Genomic DNA, 22,113 nt, shown 5'->3' on the forward strand with positions numbered 1-22,113 from the left:
TTAATTTCCAGCCTTTTCATTGAAAATACATCTGCTTTTAAATCTTAAGTAAAGCTCTCTAGTCTGCGCTCCAATGGATTAGGCTGAATGTTATCGCCGCGCTTCCACTGCATTGGCTTCGCAGTTCCTCATCTGGGTGCCGTTCCCTGCCACGCACACGGCGCTAGGCCCGCTCCCGTCCCTTTCTATCGTTCTGCACGGCGTCTGGGTTTGAATGCAGGAAGGGTGGGAGGGGAACTTTAGGGATTGGAGATGCTATCTGTGTACGAGCGTGCATGTGTGTGTTCTGGGGGTGGTGCTGAGCAGTTGTGGTTGGGCTGAAATTACCAGCACGTTCACTAAGGACAGGAAATGATGCTGAGGCTCTGATAGAGTGTGCTTATTGCAACGCTGCGTGTGTGGCTAGCTCATTTACTTTTGCAAATGTAAGTATGCTGTATTACATACAAAACCTTTTTCTGGATGCTGTGTGTATATCATCTTACAGAAGTGGGTCTAGTTAAAATAGCTTATATTATAAATAGATGCATGTATGTCTAATAGGCATATATCTAGTATTTCTTTCATTAGTCACGTTCTGTAGGTTTTATTTCATGCTGTGTAGAAATTAGAGTCAATTGTGACATTGTGGCAGTCTTGGATTATATGGTTTCTAATTGTAAGAATGAGTTTTCAGTTGCTGCAAACAGTGCTCTAAGCAATTCACATATGAACTACATTTTCAACAGGAAGGCTTTTCTCATTTTGTAGCTGATACATTTCAGGCTTAATTTTAACTTGCTGCTGCAGTCTTTGAGATTCTCAATTTTGGTGTCTGTCTTCTGCCTTTGTGGTTATGCTCAAGCAGTATACTTTAGGGACATGCATCGTTTTTAGTCGCATGCAGCTGTCACTTGTGGTACCGGTATGTAAATCCGTGAATAATATGCCTGGAAACAAATGTTCTATTGCTTTAGTTTCTCATTTATCTGAAGGATGAGGAGGTTTTGTGTATGTAACATTATGTCCTCTTGTGGGTGCTTGTCTTTATTCTGTTAACTTAGAAATTAACACTGAGGAAATGTATTTTAATTACCTTAGAATAATTTTTGCTGCTTGCCATCAAGGTTAAGAGATGTGGGTGTTGATGGTAATATGACAATGTAAGTAAAATAGGAAACATAATAGTTGAGAAACATACTGCTGTGGGTATGCTCTTGGGAAGCAGGATATCCATAACTCATTTCTCCTTTCAGTCTGTTTTAGCTTGCTCCTCCTGCAAAGGTCCTGAGGCTGCTTGTGACTTATATGCAGCACATATCATATGATCAGAAATACCAGATTCAATTAATTCATGTCATAACTTCATATATAACACAGTATTTTATTGTTAGTTTAGGATTCTGTCAACATGAAACTCATGGCATGTTGTTTCATGTTGCTTGAAACAAACAAACAAAGTTGAGGACAGCCTCAGTGAAGGAAGAGAACTTGCACAAATTCTCTTTCTATTTAAGTGTCCAAACTGAGGTGATTGTTACATGATCCAAGTGCTGGGTTGTTGTTGTTGTTTTGTTCTATTTTAGCACAAATTTAATGACAGTTCTGGTAAATGCATTGTTAATAAAAACACTGCGTGCTTTAAGAAAACGCTAGCTGAGATTGAGAAAAGCATTTGATTAGCCCAGCGCAGCTCAGCCTTTACCGTCCTGCCTGTCTGGTGTGCAAGAACACCACTGACTCAATGCAAGCTCCTTAGGGTAGAAGTCACGTGTTAATATATAGCAGTAAGCACAACAGCACTTAATTCTATTTCAGTGCCTGGGTGTTCCATGCCGCTAACCACAAAAGTAGAAGGAACTAAAGTTGAGCCACTTTGGATGTGGAAGGTGCTGAGCAATGTGTGCAGTGCATGTTAGCTAACAATTCTCCGTCTTTGGCTGAAGGCTGAACATGCGGTTCTTGAGTCTTTATTCTGAGGAAAATAAATAACTGTTATGCATGACTTGATAGGAATCCTTGTTATGTGCGGTGGAACAGTGAGAGTACAAGATAGAGTAAGAGTGAGTACTCTGTATAGGAGTGAGAACTGACTTTCACTGACCTTTGAGCTCTGAGCTGAAACAGTGCATTCAGAATTGCTAGGAGTTTCTAGCACTCAGAGGGATCTCCAAATTTACGAATTGTACAGCTGGCTGTAAGAAAGCCTGATAACAGCGGCTGCATAATAGCATCGGGTGAGTCACAGAAGGAGGGCAGCATATATGATTCTCCACATGCCTCTGTGCTTTTCTTTTCAGCATTGTAACAGTTTAAACTGATTTTTGAAAAATTCTTCCTTTGTAGTCATTATATGGCAGGTTAGCCAAACTGCATTCCCTGTCTGACCAGGAGGCGTGTCTGTATTCGTGTTTCTAGGTTTCTCGCTTTCAAGTCCTGTTGTTCAGGTACAAGTACCTGGCCTGAAGGTTCCCTCTTTGGTCTTTCAGTAGTGGGGGGTTTATCGGTTGGATCATATTAGGTTGGCGAATACAGCTGCTGCCATGTCAACAACTATTTTTTTCTGAATGTTTTCTTTGGCACTTATGTTAATATGGGTGTGCAAACAAATCTACCTTTCTTCTGCCTCCTAACATAAGGCATCAGTTGGGAATTAAATTTTTTCTTTTTGATTAATCTCCCCATAATGCCAAGTTCTTAGTGATAGCCTCAGATTCTGCCTGTGTGTTGGTTAAACCAAAACATAACATTTTTACTGTGTTTTTTTTTTTTAAGGTATACAGTGCCATAATTGTCATGCAGCGCTTGTATTTAACTGCTGCTCTTAGAAAGAAGATGATAACAATCCAAAATATTAAAGTTGAGAAACTAATCCTTGTTTGCACCAGTGTTTATTTTCTCTCTTCTTTTTCTTTTACGTTAATGATATGCACTGTACTTCGATGTTGGGTTTCAGTAATGACTTTTTGTTGTTGTTAGAAAAATTTGAAACATGGGGCTTTCTGGCTATGTGGTGTATCCTCATGTGAATGTTTTTAGACTGGAAGTTTGAAGCATTTCCCTGGCTGAAGGTAGCGTTACTCTTCCCTCATCTTAATTTCTGCCATTTCTGTTATTGCTACTTATGATAATAATGCCATGACTCTACTTTTGCTGTCATCTTATCTGTTGTGGCCATCGCTTAAATCACTTTGAGGTCACCTTTCTCTGACGTTCTCTCTTTTATTCCCCTATTTCCCCATAATTCTGGAGGTTTTTCCTAGTCTCAGTGTGTATGCATTATTGTTCTGTTATTTGTCTGTTCCATTTTCCACATAGTTGCTGGTGAAACCGAGTGAAGCTCCAGGTCTTAGCAGTTCCAGTAAAGAACAACTGTGTGGGCATACTCTATTGCCTTAAGCACTCTTTTTCCTTCTGCTTGGACAGTAGCTGAAACCACAGAAGAGACAAATTCTGAATGGCCTGTCAGTCACCAACAGGACTGTGTGTGTGGGAGACTTTATCCTTCTCAGTGCACAAGCCCATCTGTGTCATTCTTAATTCTGCTTGTTACTGAAGGTTAAATCCTGCCCTTCAAGTTTTAAAGCAAGCAGAGCAGAATCCTGGTCGCTGGCGCTACGTTCTTCTATCTCTGCAACCAGTCGCTCATATTAAAAATTTCTGTTGAAATGTCTTCCTCTCCTCCAAGTTAATTTTTTTTGTCGGTCTAGAAAAATAGCCTTGAGAAGGGGCGGAGGGAGTTTCTTCATAGTTTTAATGCCCTAAGTGAAACATACAATTGTTGTTCTTATAGGGGAGCTTTTGCTGTCCTGTCTGTAAAGGCAAGAGATGGCATTGAAACTAGTTTGGATAAGTTTTGTTGTCAAAAGGTTTTTGCCGCTGCCTCCGGCTGTGAGGCATAATAGCAGTGTCTCCCCTGAACATCATGCAGAGCACGTCGTGCTCATATTGGCATCTGGAACTGCGCTGGCTGCAGCCACGGTGCTAGCAAAGGAGCTTGTTTAATAGTCTTATAAATTACTGTATTCTGACAGAGCGAACAGCTCCCTCGTTTGTTTCCAGATCCCTTGCTTGTGACAAACCCGAGTGCTGAGATCCCCTAGGTGCAACCATGACAGCACAAACTGTGAATTTAAGTGCAGCCTGTAGTGGTGGGGCAGGATGGAAGTTCCGTTATGAATGAGAATCAGTCACTGACCTTTTCATATCTTTAATTTAAAAAATAAAAGTAAGAAAGGAAGTGTCTGTTTTCGGTGGTGCTGCTTGATCGCTTTAGCTAAGTAAGCGTAAATTATCAGTGTCAATGGGGATCCCCAAAACACTGGTGATTACCATCTGCATACTGAGGAGCTGGTGATGTTAACTCCAAAGGATGTGGGCAGCGGGGAGTCTTTGCTATTTCGTAGAGATGACTGCGGTAGGACTGTGGTGCCTTTCTCAGGTTCCCTCCCTGATACTGTGCTGCTTGCCAGGCGCAGGCAGGCTGATACTTGCTGACAGATACCTTTCTACAGTTTAGTAACTCCTCAAGTCTTTTTTTTTTTTTTTTTTTCCTTCTCTCTTCCCCTCATGGGATGTATCTGTGTCTGCAGCTGAGTAGTGCTTGACCCCTCTGATTTTGGGAATCCTGCAGCCATTTGGGTAGCAGATGTTCCAAGAACTTGCTGGTCTTAGCATGTGTCAGGCTATTTGGACCTCGTATTATTGCTAAAAGATTGCAAGTCTTTGCTTTCTAAATAAGTGATAATGGAATGAAGAAACAAAAATTAACAACCAGGGGGCATTACTGAGACTATACCTAAAGATAAGATTTCTCCTTAACTTTTTGCTGGCGAGTAAGAGTGATTAATAAGTCTGTGCAGCCTACCCTGTTGCTGTGATGTCCTGGAAGCTTCTCAGAACGGCATCTCACTTGCTGTTACTGTCAAACAGGGTTTGTGGAATCCCTCAGAGCAGTTATCTTTAGTTTCCTTAAAAGATAGCGTTCTGGTAATGGTTTTGTCCTGTCCTACATCTTAACAAGTGACAAGAGACAATGGGCACAAAGCGAAGGAGCACAGGAGGTTCCATCTGAACATGTGGAAATATCTTTTTTTTTTTTTCCCATTGTGTGGGTTACTGAACACAGGTTGCCCAGAGAGATTGCGGACACTTCATTCTTGGACATATTTAAGAGCTGTCTGGACACGGTCCTGGGTGACCAGCTGTAGGTGGCCCTGCTTGAGCAGGTCAGTTGGACAACCAGAGGCCCCTTCGCACCTCAGCCAGTCTGTGGTAACTAGTAGTGTATTTTGCGGTTTAGCTTAGCGCAACTCTGCTCTGCAGACTCTGATAGATTTAGAATTTTTTAAATTTTTATTTTTTTTGAAAAGTCACTTGCAGTCCTAGCATTCTTTTCCAGTCTTGCACGGGTCAAGAGTGGATCGGATCACCGCACATCCTTGTGAGTGGGCTGCAGGTAATCTTTCATACAGCACGGTGCAACCATAGTTGGAATAGGTTATTTCTGGAGAATTGCTGGTGTACCTGACAGAAGATGACTTCTAGAAATAGAAGAGAACTAGAACTAATGGGGTTTGCTGATACGATGGCCAGATAACAAGGAATTTGCATATGAAGAGGGGAGAATCTAGGTTAAATCTACTTTTGTCACTGAACTCTAGCAACAGCCACGTTGGGGAAAAAGAGTTGATACTTCCTGTGAATTTTTTTGACTAAGGCCTAACAGTAGAAGGAAGAGAATTTTGGTATAAGGTCTACAGGACTTTGTCATGTCCTGGCAAGAAAGTTACTGGCTTTTGGGAAGTGAATTCAGTAGCTGTACCCTTAGTAGCATCAACAAATAGTCTGAGGGCACCCAGCTGGGTTTAGATTCTTGAGCTGCGTGGGGGGGTTGTTTTGCGGTGCTATTCTTAAGCTTCCAGGGGGAGGCATCTAAAGGGAAATGAAATGCAAAATTTTCACGTTGAGTGAAAAAATTGGACAGAGTATTACGATTACTTCTTGTCTTCCTTAACTGAATAGTACTGATAACTTATACTGATTGACTGTTGTGAGTTAACCCCTGTAACTCACCCCCAGCTAAGCACTACCAAAACCAGTAAGCCAAAAAGTAAGCTAAGCCAAAACCAGTGAAAAACCCATCTTTCATTTTTTCCTGTGGTGGTCATGATACCTCTGAATTCATTTTCAGATTTCTTACAGTTCTTCAAATCTATGTACTTTGTCTGCAAGGCGATAAAACCAGAAGCACTTAGTATTACAGTAACATTATGAACCTTATAAAACTGAAGCTCACTTACTGAATATCTCCCAGTGCTTAGAGTTGCAAATTGCTGAGAAAGGGGAACTTAATGAAGTAAGAAACTGTTATAAATAAAGTTCTTGCCTTTTTGCTGATGACCAGTCCGTATAGTTGAAGCAAGCTTTTAACATCCTATTTCTTAGAATAAGAATAAACATACACTGCTGAAATGATGTGCTTTTTTTTTTCTTCACTTAATTCACTGAATAAATATGGAACTTCGTGTCAGATTCAGAGATATTAGAATTTTCCACAGAATAGCTGAATCACAGGCTTCTTTCCACACACAAACTTCTTATTTTTTCATGTATTATACTACACAGTATCATATCCTTTGAAGTTCAGCAGGATCAACATTTCTGCTTGCAAAGTAACAGCAGAGCCGTTGCCAGGATGTCACTCTGGCAAATGAGACTTTAAAAAAAATATATTGCTAGGCTTTCACAAAATGGAGTATTTGACAAGACTGACTAGTAATTTTTCCCCCTCTTTTATTGTAGGGGCACTTAAGTGTTCACGGTCACTTTTTTCTGGCATGTCATATTTGTGAAATTGCTGGTGTACCGAAGATCCCTTACGGGTGATACTCTTACATTTTAAAAGATCAAATTTCAAGTAATGGGACACCACTGAGTATTTTTGAATGCACACAAGGTCATTGTTTTTATCAGGTGAGCTTTAACAATCTGCTTGTAGTCCTAGTTGATGAGTGTGATAAGGTGAACAGGGAAGATGCATCTCCCCATTTATTCCTAGCTGTTTCTTCGTCCTTCTTGCTTTAAAGCAAATGGCTTCCTTGATTCCACTGTAATTCAGTGGTGGAAGAGTGGCTGTATCTGGGTGTCGTTAAGTGACTGAATGCCCTCACTTTGGGAAATACTTGTGGAGCTTGTCTGTGATGGTGGCCCCTTCGTACTAAAGAGGCATGGGGAGAACTTTGATTTCATGGCATGGCTCAGTACCTGGAAACATCCACATCTTCCGAACTGCGGATGCCATTTCAGCCTTGGTAATCCTGACACAATGACAGTTCATATTGAAGTGCCAAATGTTCATTGCTCAACGAGCTTGCGTTATTTGCTTTAATATGGCTAGAGTGCATGGTTAACATAGAAACATCCCACGTTCAATGTAGAATGAGAATTGTGTACTTCTGATGTTCTCAAACAAAACTGTCAAACAGTATTTTAATGTGCAGAGTCCTACCTAAGAATCATCGTTGCTTACGGTTAAATGGATTTTATGTTCTGAAACTAAAATGTTGTTTCTTGAATAATAGGAAGGTGCAGTGCCTTTTTCAGTGTGTCCTGTCTCCTGGCACTCACGTCTTGCAGAACTTGAATTCATAAGGGAATTTCGTTCTGAAGGACTGTTGAGCAATGAAATCAAGTGCATTGTCACTTGTATGATGGGTTACTTCAGGAGAGAGAAGGAGGTGTAGGCTGTGTGTCAGTTGTTGCTTGCTGTTGTATCTATCAAATCGATCTTCTGTTTTATCCTGGCGTGATACGATTACAGCAGAGAGGAAGGGAGGTGTGTGGTAAGAGAAATAGAGATGAAGGATGGGAAAACAGATTTTTATGTATGAATATACATATCTTTAATTCTCGCTGCTTATTCTGCTTGACCAAACTGCCTTGTTTTTCTTTTTAACTTCCCTATGTTTATTTCTGGGCCTTCAAAATAATCAAAAGTCATAATCTGGGTAGACGTGATTAATAATAATAAAAACGAAAAAAACAGCTGGTGGAAAAGAAACTCTAGCATGTCTTATGTCAGTGCTGACTGAGTTAATGGTTTACTCTTTGTTGGATGTGCACAGATAAAGGTGTATTTTAAAATAATCAGAAATTTAATATAGTCTTAGGGGAAACGTGGAAAATGTATTTTAGCAGTCTGGGTTTACAGGTTGCATTGTTAAGGTTTACAAGCTGAAGCATAGGAGAGACTTCCTCTTATTATTTTTATTTAAAAAAAAATAATAATTGCCTGCCAGATTTCTCTCTTGCCATAGTTCCGATAGCATGGACTAATTGTAAGGAAATATGATGGAGAATTGTCATGTTTGTATGGTGAGAAGTATGTTGGACTACTTGTTAAGAATGGGATGAAAGAATTTTGGCAGTTTCCCAAAAGTAAAACTTATATGTGCTGTTCTGCCTTGCGCTGTTTGTAATGTGAGCCAAGTAGCTTGTACAGTAAGGAAGAAAGAACTATGTATTCATTTAATTTAGATAGTGTAAATTTAAAGAATTCAATTAAATGAAAAGGTTTATGTACTACATAATGAAGTTAAAATTTTCATTGTAATAACTCTTATTGCTTTGTTTTGGGGAGTTGAAGAAAGCTGTTCTGATCCCTGCACTGAGATTCCAAAATGCTTGTTTTTGTGTATCAGGGTTCCAGAGCTCTGCAGTACTCATCTTCAGGAAGTCAGGAACATGCAAAATATCTTCATCTTCAAAAATTTCATCAAATTAAGAAAAAAATATCAACAAATCTCATTGTCGAAATTAATATAGTAAAAGCTACATATGCTCGGTAGTCTAAACATAGATTCTAAAAAGTGTTATTTCCTTGATCTGCCACTTTTTGAAATTAATATTCCATAAGAAACAAACGAACAAAACAAACACCACACACCCCATGATAAATAATAAAAGAAAATCATACAGAAAAAAATACAGGTGCATGAGTAAAGCTGAAGTAATTCATTTTTAGTAAGGGAAATTCTAAAAATATTACATCAAGGTCACTTGGCAGACCAGGTTAAATCACCAGTAGATTTTTAAGTAGTATATAATAGTATTCTTACTGAAAGCGGCTGTACTGGCACTTCATATGACTGGAAGAGAGGCCCTGGATACTCACCTTTGGTATTTCTGTTGCAGTCAATACTTTTGTATAATCCCTTTTGTAATCTGACAAAGCATCCTCTTAAAAATAGTTGGAGCTTTGACCTAGTTGTCCCATTAACAGAGTATTTCAGAACTTAGTTGCTTTGACTAAAATGCTATTCCAGGATTCCGGATAAATGCATTCACACCCAGTCTGTGCATCTAGCTAAAATTAGTGTTTTCTCTCACCATTTATAAGGGCACCTGTATTCCCTCTGCACCTTTGTTTTACTAAGCTAAACTCCTTAACTTCTCTTTCAGCTCTCATAGGAACGCTCTCCATTTCCTCTGTCATCTTTCATTTCTACTTGAAGAGATGCAGAGAATCTAGTGACTGACTACATACGCTCCGATATTCACTTCAGGAGGCTATTCCGTTGTCCATCTCCCTTGCAGAAGAGTACATTTATCTCTCATATGTCTTATGTGCTATTTTGGGCTTCCTGACCAGATCAAGTGCTAGCACTGCCTTGCACAAAGATTTTTATTTATTTTTTTAATGCATCTCTATATTATCTCTGTAGAAAATGCCTTACTTCATGTCAAAAGATAGCTCTTTATTTTCAAGCCTTCATCAAACTGGTGATTTAGTGAATCTGCAATCAGCTCAAACAGGCAGGTACCTTCCCTTCCTTGGTTGCTCCCAGCAGAATTTGTGCTCATCCTGCTCCTTGGGTTAGCAACCTTGGCCTTGCCTTTGGGACTTGAGAGCTGCGCTTTGTCTCACTGCTTCTGTTCGTGAGGTTCCTTCACCCGGTGTTTTGGTCACTTGGTGCATCAGAGGTGCCTCTGTGCTTTTTGTCAGCAGGGAATTTCAGTAGACGCTTCAATTCCTTTGCCACTAGTAGCAGGACTAGTGAATAGAGCCCCAGGATAATTCTTAGTAACCTCTTCTGGTGATCTCTGTCCAGCCTGGTATTTTCTAATTACCTTCTCTGACCAGCTGCTTAGTTACTTTGCAATTCTGCAGTTAAATACAATAATTTCCAGCTTGATTAGTATGTTGTATGCAGTTGTCAGGTCTAGATGATATCTACATATTTCACTCACTTTTAATTTTTTAAAAAGTTCATCATATACCATTGACTTTGATATTTCTGTATGATTCTTTGACTTGATCTGAAATCTTGCATGTTACTGATTGTAGCCGGCCTGATTTCTTTTCTCTGCTCCCTAACTCTGAAGAGAAGTGTCCTGTTTGCTCTCCTATCATAATTTACCTCCTACTGTGTGTGTGTGGGGGGGCGGTTGTTGTTGTTTGGGGTTTTTTGTTTGTTTGTTTTTGCTGGTCTGCTTAAAAAGTATAGTTTCTTTTTAAATGTGTATATAAGGTAGGGGTGAGGTAGACAGGTAACCTGAGGATGCATGAAAGTTTTATTTGCAACTGTGTACAATTTCCTCTGCCTTTTCTTTCAGAGATCTGTAACAGCGTTGCCTGGTTTCCTCAATTCGTGCTCAAGAAAGCTTTTAGTTCTAATTCTGTGTCATAATTTCCAGGCCTATTTTGTAGTAGGCATCCTGTCTTTGTTTCTCTACTAGGCGATAGTCACCGCCAGGTTCCTTCTTTGCTTAGTTCTGATGTGTTGTTGAAGAACTTAATTTTAAATATTTTTTTAAAGTCCATTTTTTGGAATGTTTTAACTTTATTCCCGCACTTTAACATGTGAGGTGCAATTTCTTTAATCAATTCCTTCCCTGCCTTTTCGGGAGGGTTGGAGAAGCTATTTATCTACTTAGGCCTCGTGAGATGAATCTCACGAGTCGTCTTCTGTATGCTATCTTCTGTATGCTGCACCCCACGAGTAACTTCCAGATACATTTCTGCACCTTAAACAAAGCAGCAGCTCAGCATTTCTGATTCGGGGAATCTGAATTCCTCAGCCCACCTGACTTCAGCTAAATCCTTTTGCTTATTATTCGCTTGTTGGAGAAGTTAATCTCTTGTAATGCACACTTCTCTAATATTTTTTCATTCTAATAAAATCTGTACCGAGGCTGGATTTTGTGAATCTATTGCAGACTCACAGCACTCTGAACAGGGCAGTCCTTCTTTAAGTGCTTCTTTGGACCCAAACAGATTCTGTTCTTACTTTGCAGTATTTTTTATATATATATACTCATATATATGCATATATATACACTATATATATATATAGAGAGAGAGAGAGTGTGTGTGTCTATATATTTTAATCTATCACAGTTTTAAATTGTGTCAGTATGCATCACCCCAACGTCTACTTCTGACTTCTCTGAATAGCACGGGCTTTACGAAAAGCACATATGTGCTTTAGCCACCAAGCCTCTGTTGTCCCTGTTATATTTAGCCTTATATTTAATAACTACTTCAAGTTGCTCAGTTTTGTAGAACAAGCTTTTTTCTTTTCATTTTTCTCCTTTTATTTTACTTATTTTGAATGAATGCACTGATACGTGACCACATGAAGTGTTTTGAAGTAAGTTTAACTGGACCGACTACTTATTTTTCTGACCCCTGCTCACATCCATGTTAGGACTTAGTCTTTTGTGAAACGATCGGAGAGAAGAATCCTTCATGGCCACATCCTCATTTTTCTCTGCTGGTGCAGGGAAGTTAGATGTCAAGGCTGGGCACCCACGCAACAACTCTCACTTCTCGCTCTCATCTGTAAATCCCTTCTTGGGTATGTCACCTGTCCCAGAGGGTCAGTGTCTTTGTCTCATGAACAGTCCATCAGCAGGAAATTCCTTTTTCCACAGGTAGCTCTGAATACTCTGGTGTTTCACCCAACTTTCTCTCTCTTCATTATTTATTCTGTCTCTTTATTAAATCCCTTGAGATATAGCTGGATCAATTGTTTGAAGTCTCGCTACATAAATAATCCTCATTTTTCTTTATTTTTCCCTCATTGTTTTGGTCTCTAAGTGTAATTTAAGAAACCTTGAACACCCAGGAAAAATAAGCTTCAAATCAGCAGGGGAACACCTACAGTGCAGGGAGGAGGGAGAAAGGCTTGCATGTGTGAATTACTTGATCTGGCGGTGGAAGCATTCACTTAAATGGGATAAGATACGTATCCATCTGTCTAAAATCACATTGAAGTGCATTATCTATCTATAGACAGATTATACGTAGATATATCTATGGAAGAAAGCATATATATATCAGTCACATTTAAGCGAGTGTGTGTATGTATATTTATTTCTTTCCTCTTGATGTCACATACATAGTAGCAGCTGTTGCCAGCGTTTTTCAGCAGCTATTGTTACAGCTGAATGAGGCAGTCTTGCAGGTCACCAAATGCAGAGAAAAGAATCTGGTAAATAAGTAAATTTTGGAATGTGTAGAGATGTAGTTGGCCACATGCTTTTCTGGTTGCCTCCTCCCCCAAGAAAAAAGTCTTTGAATAAATGTTCTTTGAGTGGATTACAGCTTCTGGAGGATGGAAGAAATTTATTCTCATGGATCCTGTTGTTTTAACATAATTGGTTTTAACATAATTGGTTTTTAATTAATTACTTTTTTCCATGGAAATTTTGTAAATATTTAGGCTTAAGCTGTCCTGACCTGAGGCTGAAGGTACTCTTTTTTTTTTTTTTGGGGGGGGGGGGGGGGGGGGTTGTGTGTGTGTGAGGCTAAGAGGAAAAGAAGAAGGGGTTATACTTACATAAGTGTTCTAATTTTGGAGAGGAGAGTAAAATCTCTCCAGTATTACCAATAGCAAGAAAACAAATCACCTTTTTCTAGCATCTTTTCTCTTCTGCTAATCTTCAGATCCAGATTTACTGGACAGTCACATCAGGTTATCACAGTTGCATGTTTCCTTTCCCAGACTAATCCTGCGTTTGCTTTGGCTGATGTCCACCGTGCTTCCAATTCTTTCCCTTGTGCATTTTTGCCTCTCGACCTTTCTTAAAGGCAGCGTGCGGTGCATCTCTTCTCGCCGCACCTTGTGCAATGGATTTAAATGCAGGGAGAGGGTGGGATATTATGAGGCTGGGGCACCAACTGTGCTGACGACTTCTGGGTCGCACCAGTTAGCACAGAGCATTTATTGTGTGTTTGTCCACCATAGGTGCATGATGTTTGCTTGGTCTTTTTGAAATATTCAGCTGTACTGAAAAACTGTTGTGATTGGCAGGGTTTTAAAACAAAAATGCCTTCTGTAAGAGTGACAGAAGGTCTGTTACACAAAGCCTCTAGAGCATTTGTTCCTATTTTTGACATCATTTATCCACAATTTAGTCTGTTACTTCGGAAAGAAAAATCTCAATGGCAGCGAGTGGTGACACTGCAATTTACACTACAATTTAGAAATGGAGAAATGAAGTCTGTCCTTGCCTGCCGTGACAGCAGGGAGTTGTTCTTCCCTTCTCCTGTTTTGTGGCAGCAGAGCATGGATGTTCTGGTGCAGAGCCTCCTCTTCAGGAGGAGGCTGGCTTTAAAACTTCTCTCAGTCAGCACCAAATAGGCATAATCCCTTTAGCCTGTTTTATCCAGCCTGGTCCTCCACTCAGAAATGGTAGGCGGGAAAACTTGTGGGATGCTAGCCTTGGACTTGTTCAGTGTAGTAGGTATTTCCTGGCAGCCTTCCAGCTGGTGCTCCTACAGCATGTGCACAGCTCGGTAACACAGGCAAAGCTGGGGTTTTAGCTAGCCCATCTTTTCAGCTCTAATGCTGCCCTCAGTAATTCATGTGGTCTGATGAATACATTTTTTTTTCTATAAGTAAAAATACTATTTTTGTCCCCACTCACCACAGACGGGATGAAGACGACCGGAAATCTTAAAAATATATATATATATATATATATATATATATATATAAAGAAGCTGAGTTCAGCTCAGTAAAAAGAGCAGAGGTTGGATAAAACTAGAGAGAAAAGGTGAAGAGGAGGGGGTACAAGCAGGTGATGGGAGGGGTGTGCTGTCAGTGGCAAGACTGTCACTGCAGCAGTGGCTCCCCGCTTCTTGAATTTGAAGAATAGTGGGGGAACTTCAATTGCATAATGACCTGTAAAATGGAGGTTAACAAAAATGCAGAATCTGTAGAACATATTTCTAGGCGTCAGCCAAATTTTCAGCCTGTAACCCTTTATCAGGTCAGAGAGGGAAAGTGAAGCCTTGCTATGTAAAACTTTCGCAGTTACGTTTTTCAAAATCCTTCTTCGGTGTAAGAAGGCAGAAGAGAACTTGTTTCACGCCTTTATTGGGGCGGTGCAGTCTCTGCAGCTATAGCAGATTTTGGACTCCCTCTCGTGTGTCACGCCATACACAGCAGCAATACAGGTAAGGGTCAGGCTGCGTGCGTGTGCAGGAGACTCACCCTCCTCTTCCTCCCCTGGGGTGCTCACGTCGGCGGTACATGAAGAAGCGAGGGGGTGCCAGGGCAGCTTGCTGGTGAAGGCAGTATTTTGGCTGGAAATACTGGGCAAGTGAGACTCAGCACAGTCTGCTAATACAGTGAAGAAATGGCAGAGTCCAAAAAGGAGCAGGTACGGTATGTAAATGGAAGTAGAGCGGTGAAAGAGCAAAGCAAACGGCAGCCTGTTGAAACCAGTCCTTCTCTACGGGTGTTTGAAACTCTTAAAACTTAATCATCGTTAAGGTTTGCTTCCTGTTTCTCAGTTGTGATACGCGACTGTGCGCCTATCTGCTTTTTCGAACTGGAAATTTTTTCTCTTCTTGAAAGACAGAAAAGCTGCGGGGAGTTATTGGATTCTGAAAGTTATATTTAGCTCAGAGCAATTAAAGCTAGCACTACATGATGACATTTGTAACTAGCTTATCCATCATGCAAACTATAAGATTTTAATGTTTGGTTTCAGTCAGACTTGGCATTACTGACAGCTTTTGCTCACATACATCAAACTGAATTTTAGAAGGCAAGTCTATTGCCGAATAAATCTGGCAAGATGCTTTCTTTCTTACTGGTGCTTTGTTCCTAGCTCCAATTTCAGTGCAAATCAACATAATTCTGCACCACTTCCAAAAAAGGGGTAGTTGTGCTCTATGGGTCCTGTCTGCAGCTGCTTGGTTTGTTCTTTTTATTGCCTAAATTTTGGCACAAGCATTCCTGCAGCGAACTGGTCCAGCTAACAGTGCGGCTAAAAGTCTGGCTTCTTTCCTGCTTGAGTTATGAGCTGGACTTATTTCCCAATCTCATTCCACTCTCTGGTCATGTTGCTACTGGTTTTACTAGGAGTTGCAGCAGAAACAAATGGCAAACTTGGAGAAGGGAGAGAATTGACTGGTTACTCCTGAAGGGCCTGGTTCTGCCTGCTGCAGACTTGTACCCAGTCACATCTTGTCGCCAGATCAGTTTTTAGCTTGTTGCAGCTCTTCCAGACATACTTAGAAATATGTTGCTTCTTTAGGAATGGTACAGTGCAAAACAGCTTAATGAATTGTGGAGTTGTGAAAAGGTCAAGTATTGCATTTTTTTTTTTTTTTCCTTGGGTACCTGATAATTAATTTCCTCTGTTCTGCTTTAAATGAGCATCCCTCTATGATGCTCACATGAGCCGTAGTCACCCACTGAGAGTTAAGTTTGTTGTTCTATTCCAATGTACCACGCTGTAGTTTTCCTAGTGTCTGTGGATGTGACAGCGAGAAGTTCTACATATTGCGTCTGCACAAGTGGGCATTATTTTTTCTTTCAGAAGTACAAAAACAATTAAGAAAACTGTAGATCAATCAACAGGCTGTCAAGTGTTGCAGTTACTCTGGTCTGGATTTCCCAGATGATTTTAGGAAGTGTGCTTACCTGCCTTGCAAAATATTCAGAAACATTTTTTTTTGTAAAAAAAATAAATTTCTACCTGTTGGCCCATTTTATAGGTAAGTTGTGAAGAGCACTAACGTTCATGAGCTGTGTTGAGCTATTCAGATATCCGTATGACCAAAGAGCTACTGTTTTTGTCTTTCAGATTTAGAATCTGATCTGTATTTCCTGAGAGCAGAGATGTTTATTTTGTGGTATGCTCCACTTTTCCCCTAAATAAATAAATAAATAAAAGGGGAAAAAAAAGAGTCCAAATTGCTTGCTCTTTTAATTTCTCACGAGGGCTTTGTTCTGTGTTTTTGTTGTTGTTTTGTTGTGTTTTTTTTGTTCTTTTAATAAAAGTGAGAGTAGCCCCACCACCAAAACCCTGGAACTGTGCCTATGTTGGTCGTGTCCCAGAGTTTGCCACTGCATCCCTCTGCCTGTTACTGAATTAGATCAGTGTATGTGGCACAGTGAGGCTGGGGAGCAGTAGGGAACATGGGTACACGCTCCCTGCAAGCTCCTCTTTTTGGACTAGCGAGTTGCAGGAAAGATTTCATCCTGGGGTAGGACTTATTATATATTCAAAAAATATAGAAAGACTGGAAGAACAAAGGCACCCATTGGCTTTATGGGGCAACTGAGTGTCACTCTCTTGTAGGGCACTTGCTATTTCAGTGTGATACGTAATATATTCCTGATAAATAATGTAGCTTTCTCAAACTAACCAATATCAGATTACTTTTTTCCCTCTCTCTTTTACTTCCTTCATACAAACAACACAAAGAATTAAAGGCACTATTTTTCAAAGTTAGTTGGTTTTTTTTTTTTAGAAGCTTATCATAAGGTTATTCTGTTGCCTTAACCATGAGAAGTTTTTAATGCGTGATTAGTTGGTAGTTTTAAATGTAGAACAGCTTAATTTTTGAGATACTGGGAAAAGTGCCAGCCATAGATTTGGAAAAGTCTGACTAATAAAATCGTAAAGCTGGTTCATCACTCAAATATGTTATTATTTCAGCTACCTCTGCCCACTACAGGCTCCTACAGGCTAAAAATGTCAATGGGCTGTTGCATTAGTAGCTATTTTAGGTCTTTAAACTTAAAAGGCAGAACAAATGAAAGAACTTTGATATTTTATATTAATCTAAAGTTAACACATCAGGTTTTTTTTTTTTAATCTGCCTTTAACAATTTCTAGCCTTAACGTCTTGATTATTATAAAAATAAACAAGCTCATATGTTAAAAGATCAAATCCTAAAATTAGATCACAGATGTTTAGATCCCAAACCAGCTGGGGGCGGTGGCATTTTCAGGAATGTAACAAATAGAAGAAACAAGGAATTAAGTATAAACATGAAATTAGGAGTTATTAAATATAGACAATAGGTAAGAGAAGGCAAAAGTATTACTCAAAACTCAGCAGGTTGAAAACAGGGAAAAGGATTTTTTTTTTATTATTCCCTGGAAAACATGCCAACATTTTAATAATAATACTAAATAAGGGCTGTAATGCCAATAACTAAAAAAATGCAAAATAATTTAGTTGCGTTACTGAAAAGAAGCTGTATGGTTTATCCACAGCATGTAGAAATAATGACTAAGAAAAAAGTTATAACTGCTAAAGCTATATATATATATACACACACACACAGGTATATTTATATTTTTTCAAATCTACATAGCAGATAACAGTTTTTAATCAAGGGTACAAATAATTTGAGGAATTCTGTTCTTTCATGTTGATCATGAAGGAAGATCAGGAAGGCCTCAGAGTACGGGGAGAAGCTTAATGATGGGCCAGATTTTATAAACAAAAAATGATATGTGGTACCCAGATACTGGTTTGCCTTGTGCTGATTATAGAGTTCTTCTGGGAAGATTATCATCGATACGGGAACTGGCTTGGTTCAACAGAAATTCAAATTTAATAATCATAGAATCATACAGTCTACAAATATAGAAATAGGTGAAAATATCAATCCTTTTTAGCACAAATTGGTGGTGTGGTGTTCAGATTGTCCACAGATATTGTACAGGCTGCTAAAACTGCAAAGTTGGATTGTCTTTAGAAAAAAAAAGTGTTTGAATAAATGTTAAAACTGCATGTTGGTTGCTACAAAGCAACAGATGAATAATGATAAGAGTTTGTCAAAGACAGTAGTACCCCCTGGCAACTCTTCCCATGCAGGACTCTTCCTTCTTTTTTATGCTGACAAGATGTGTGAGAGTGGGTTTCCGTACCCCCTAAGTAGAGTCACATCTGTTGTGCAGAATCCTGGATCCTTTGGGCAAGAAAGTTTTCTGTTACAAAATGTATTAGTCTGTTAGTATGTTAGTAGCCTAAAATTTAGTTGCTTTTTTTTTTATATGAGAATTTTGCTAACCTGAACTTCTAATATATATATATATACATATACCCTTCAGGAGAGGAAGATGTAGTCATAGATGCTGTATTTTAGGGAAAGATTTTAGTTAACAACAGCAACAAAAATTTCAAGATATTTGTAGATCATATTTTGTATCTCTCTCATGCTTCCCAGGTACGGACAGATAAGTTTTTTATTTTTCACCTGATTTTTTTGTTTGTTTGTTTTCAGATCCAGCAGCAGACTCACGTGAGCTTGCCAGGTTTTGCCTGATGGAATTGCTCAGACTTCCAGTGCTCTAAAAGGGAGAGGAGATTTGGATTCTTCATGGTCAGCACTGAGAGACTGCCCATTCACTGTAAGTCAGTCTTCCCTGTATTATGGATGTGTAGCCCTCTTTGAATAGGAAAGTAGAAGTTAAATTTCAGGGTATAGAGAATAGAGTCTATTTCAGCTTATAGGGGGTATGATGAAAGAAGCTTCTTACTGTGAAGAATCACCCCATCCTTATACAAGGGGAGAGGACTGTAGCATTGCTGGTATAGAGGCAGCACTTCCATTTCCTTTTTGGATGATAAATTGTGTTTAACTATGTCTAGAGGAAGAATTGAAGGAAGTAGGAAGGAAATCAGAGGTAAACCAGGGGCTGTGATAATGTAACCTTATATTCTGCTGTTATGAGGGCAATTGCTTGAAAATACCTCAAAGCTGCCTCTCTTTTGAGAGAGGACTGGGGTGGAAAAAAAGGACCCTTTTCAACCCAAACCATTCTGTGATTTTTGGGGTTTTCTTTAATCTTAGGCTTTGAGGTTTCCACTGGAAACTTACCAGGTCAGAAAGAGACTCTCCTACCTGTTGTGCAGTTATTTTCTTTGTGGTTTGTACCTCTTTCTGAAATGCTCTCCATAGAAACGGCCAAAGCTGGGACTTTGGCAAGGGGAGATTATGTTACTAGTGTTACTTAAACAAAACAACAACAAAAAATCATGTTCTTAGTTGATGTGAGGTTTTTTTGCCTGTGTGCTCACTAATTGTGATATTTAGGATTGGGAAAGAAATCTGTTCAAAGTCATACTGCTGGGCATGGCACTTGTGGCATTTCACCTTCTTCTGATAGCATGTATTCAGGAGGCACTGTGTACTTTCAATTAACAACTTGTCTTTTAGGGTGGTGACATTGCTTGGTGAATTCTTTTAGGGTCAATCTCTCCCCATTTCTGTTGTGAGCATGTGCAAGGTATTGTTAACTGTATGTTGCTCAGGAGGACTTGTGTTGCAGTGGAAAGCTGGAGATGAGTCATGGAAACTGAAGTATGTAGCAGGCACAGGGGCTGACTCCTTGCTAGATGTGGCTGCTGTTAATCACATGTGTGCATTTCCAGTTTCTACAAGCTAGAAGCCAACAAGGAGCGAGAGGAGTGGAAAATACTCCTACCTGGTTTATTTGTTTTGGTAGGTACTGCTACGTTGCTACTGTGTGCTCTTTCTGGGAGGTGCCAGGTTGCTCTAGGATCTTTTTGCCTGTGCATATAGGAGAGTTTATCAAACACTATTATGAAATAGTTAGCTGATGATGTTGGTGTGCTTTTATTTAAGTAGCAAAGTAATGTTTTGTGGTTGTCTAACAACCTGTAAGCTTTGTGTACTTGGCAGAAATGAATATAGCCCTGCTCACAGTGTGCAGCATGTGGCTGTTTAATTTTTGGAAGGGGTTCCTGAGGAACAAGTATGTTAATGGCTTTCTATGGAGTTGTGCAGGAAACCTGTGACAAAGTCAGGGCAGGAAACCTTCATTTTGCTTATCTTAATCGTTAACTTCTAGTGCGAGAATGTTCTCTGAAAGGCAATTTTGATAGTTCCTAAAGGAAGGGTGGTAGATTTACAGGGATACAAAACTATCAGAATTTGAAAGATTACAGAAAGGAAATTCTTTGTTGTGTCTGCTGTGGCAGAATGCTGCCATGAGAGCTATCACTTTTCTTAACAATAATATTTTAGTTTTCATATTGACGTAGTACCATCCTGTTTGGGTAGGTTCTTGGAATCCATTAATACTTCATAATCCCCTTTCTTAATATACATTGTCTCATGTTAATACCCGGTGTAATTTCACTGAAAAGCCCCATCTTTCAAAAAAAAAAAAAAAAAGAGTACTTGGTGTTCAAAGTGAATTCACCTTAAAGTGAATTAAATTAATTTTACAAAGTTGAAATGAATCTATGCCTGTTACAGAAGCAGTTTCCATAAGTTATTGAGACTTTAGAAGGATTCTTTACTGCTCACTTAAACGCACAAAAATATAGTGAAGGAAGCGATCCTCATTTTGCAATCTTTTTAAATTTTATTTGAGAAACTTCATGCAACTCCTGTGTATTCATTGCTCTTTTTTTTTTTAGGTTTCCTTGCTTTTGCCAAACTAAAATTCCAAGCTTAGTTCTTCAGTACAAATACCATGTACACTGATTTTTGTTCTTCTCTCACTTGGTGCTCTAACATAGTAAAATTAAATACTTTTCACAATATTTATTTTGTAAGCTCAATATTGACAGAAATGTTATTAACAGTGGCAGTTCAACAGCCTGCTCTTTACTGTCTTATATGAGAAACTCATACAGGACTACGAATTCTGTGCTAAAATATGTCATTTGCTGCTTACTTTGAAAGAAAATGAGGTCAAATCTTAGTGTGCCTGTGCTTCTAAATGCAAAAATAACCAATGTGCACAACCTTAACTCTTCTTTGTGCACAAGCTGGCGCCTGTAAGTTCAAGTTATTTGTCTCAGATGAATGCCAAAGTCCTTACTTGTGGATTTATTTATGAATACTGTCATTAACTTGTTCAATTGATAGTAGCATAGATAGAAGTTTCTGGACAAAAAGAAAGGAACAAAGAAAAAGTGGAGAAGGGAAGAAAAGATGTATTTGTTACTCTACTGTCTCAGTAGTTGCTACTGAAACAAATTAACCTTGTATTGTTTAAGACTAAAATAGACTATATATCTGAGCATCCTGTATGGCATCTATGCAAGGGAGAATGAAGGAGCAAGATGACCTTATTTCATAACAGCATAGCTTGTAGTTTTTGTTTTAATGATAGTTACTTTGATATTAAACAGAGATAATACCTTATTAGACAGGGGAGCAGTTTGAAACAACTGGACTGCTGATTTAGTATGATTCCAGAATAATGTAAGCTTTAGAATTTGTTCAGTAGAAATTAAATGTTTGAAATTATGAACAGGTGGATCAAATGTACAGTCCAATTTCATTAATACAGCATTGTAAAGTAGTAATAGCTTAAACGCTTCTTTTAGAGCAGGTTGCCATTTGTAAATGCCAACCGTGTGTCAGACTGATATTGGGCCTGAAGCAGTAGGCAGTTGTGAACTCCATGATCGTGTGGTATCATGGATGCAGAACGTTCCTCTTGCAGTAGGGATGCAGCATGCCTCAGCCATGAAATTCAGATATTTCTAATAGTTCCTACATCCTATCTTGTGAGAGACTGTGAACAGAAGTGCTTGAAATAGGTGATTAGCACAGCCAAAGGTAACGTATGAGAAATCATGAATCTTGTCTCCTGTTACTCAAAGTAGTGATTCCATATGTTTTTATGCAGAGAAAAGTAGCAACTGCTGTGTCTTGTCATTCCAAAGGAAATCAGGTTGGTTCCCTTGTGTTTTAAGATCAAGAACAAATTATGTTTTTATTGGCACTTCTGGGACGGTTTTACGAAGTGAGGTTCAACTTTTTTTTCCCCAGGAAGTGATATGGACAGTCCATACTCTCACCAATTTTCTCTGAAAATGTTTTCATCACA

At 39.1% G+C, this 22,113-nt stretch overlaps 1 protein-coding gene across 14 annotated transcripts in view; it reads left to right on the forward strand.

The window, feature by feature from the left end:
* Window positions 1-22,113, forward strand: part of OSBPL3 (oxysterol binding protein like 3) — an 88,543-nt gene that overhangs the window by 606 nt on the left and 65,824 nt on the right. For 11 of the 14 annotated variants that reach the window (XM_083826868.1, XM_083826876.1, XM_083826874.1 and 8 more), the window contains one exon: window positions 18,525-18,651. The gene's annotated coding sequence lies outside the window, so the exon portion shown is untranslated. Of the gene's footprint in view, window positions 1-8; window positions 426-1,507; window positions 2,217-18,524; window positions 18,652-22,113 lie in introns of those variants that run through there. The other 3 variants (XM_083826877.1, XM_083826869.1, XM_083826878.1) reach the window with 3 other exon arrangements.

The sequence above is a fragment of the Anser anser genome (assembly GCF_964211835.1).
Source record: "Anser anser genome assembly, chromosome: 2".
NCBI lineage: Eukaryota > Metazoa > Chordata > Aves > Anseriformes > Anatidae > Anser > Anser anser.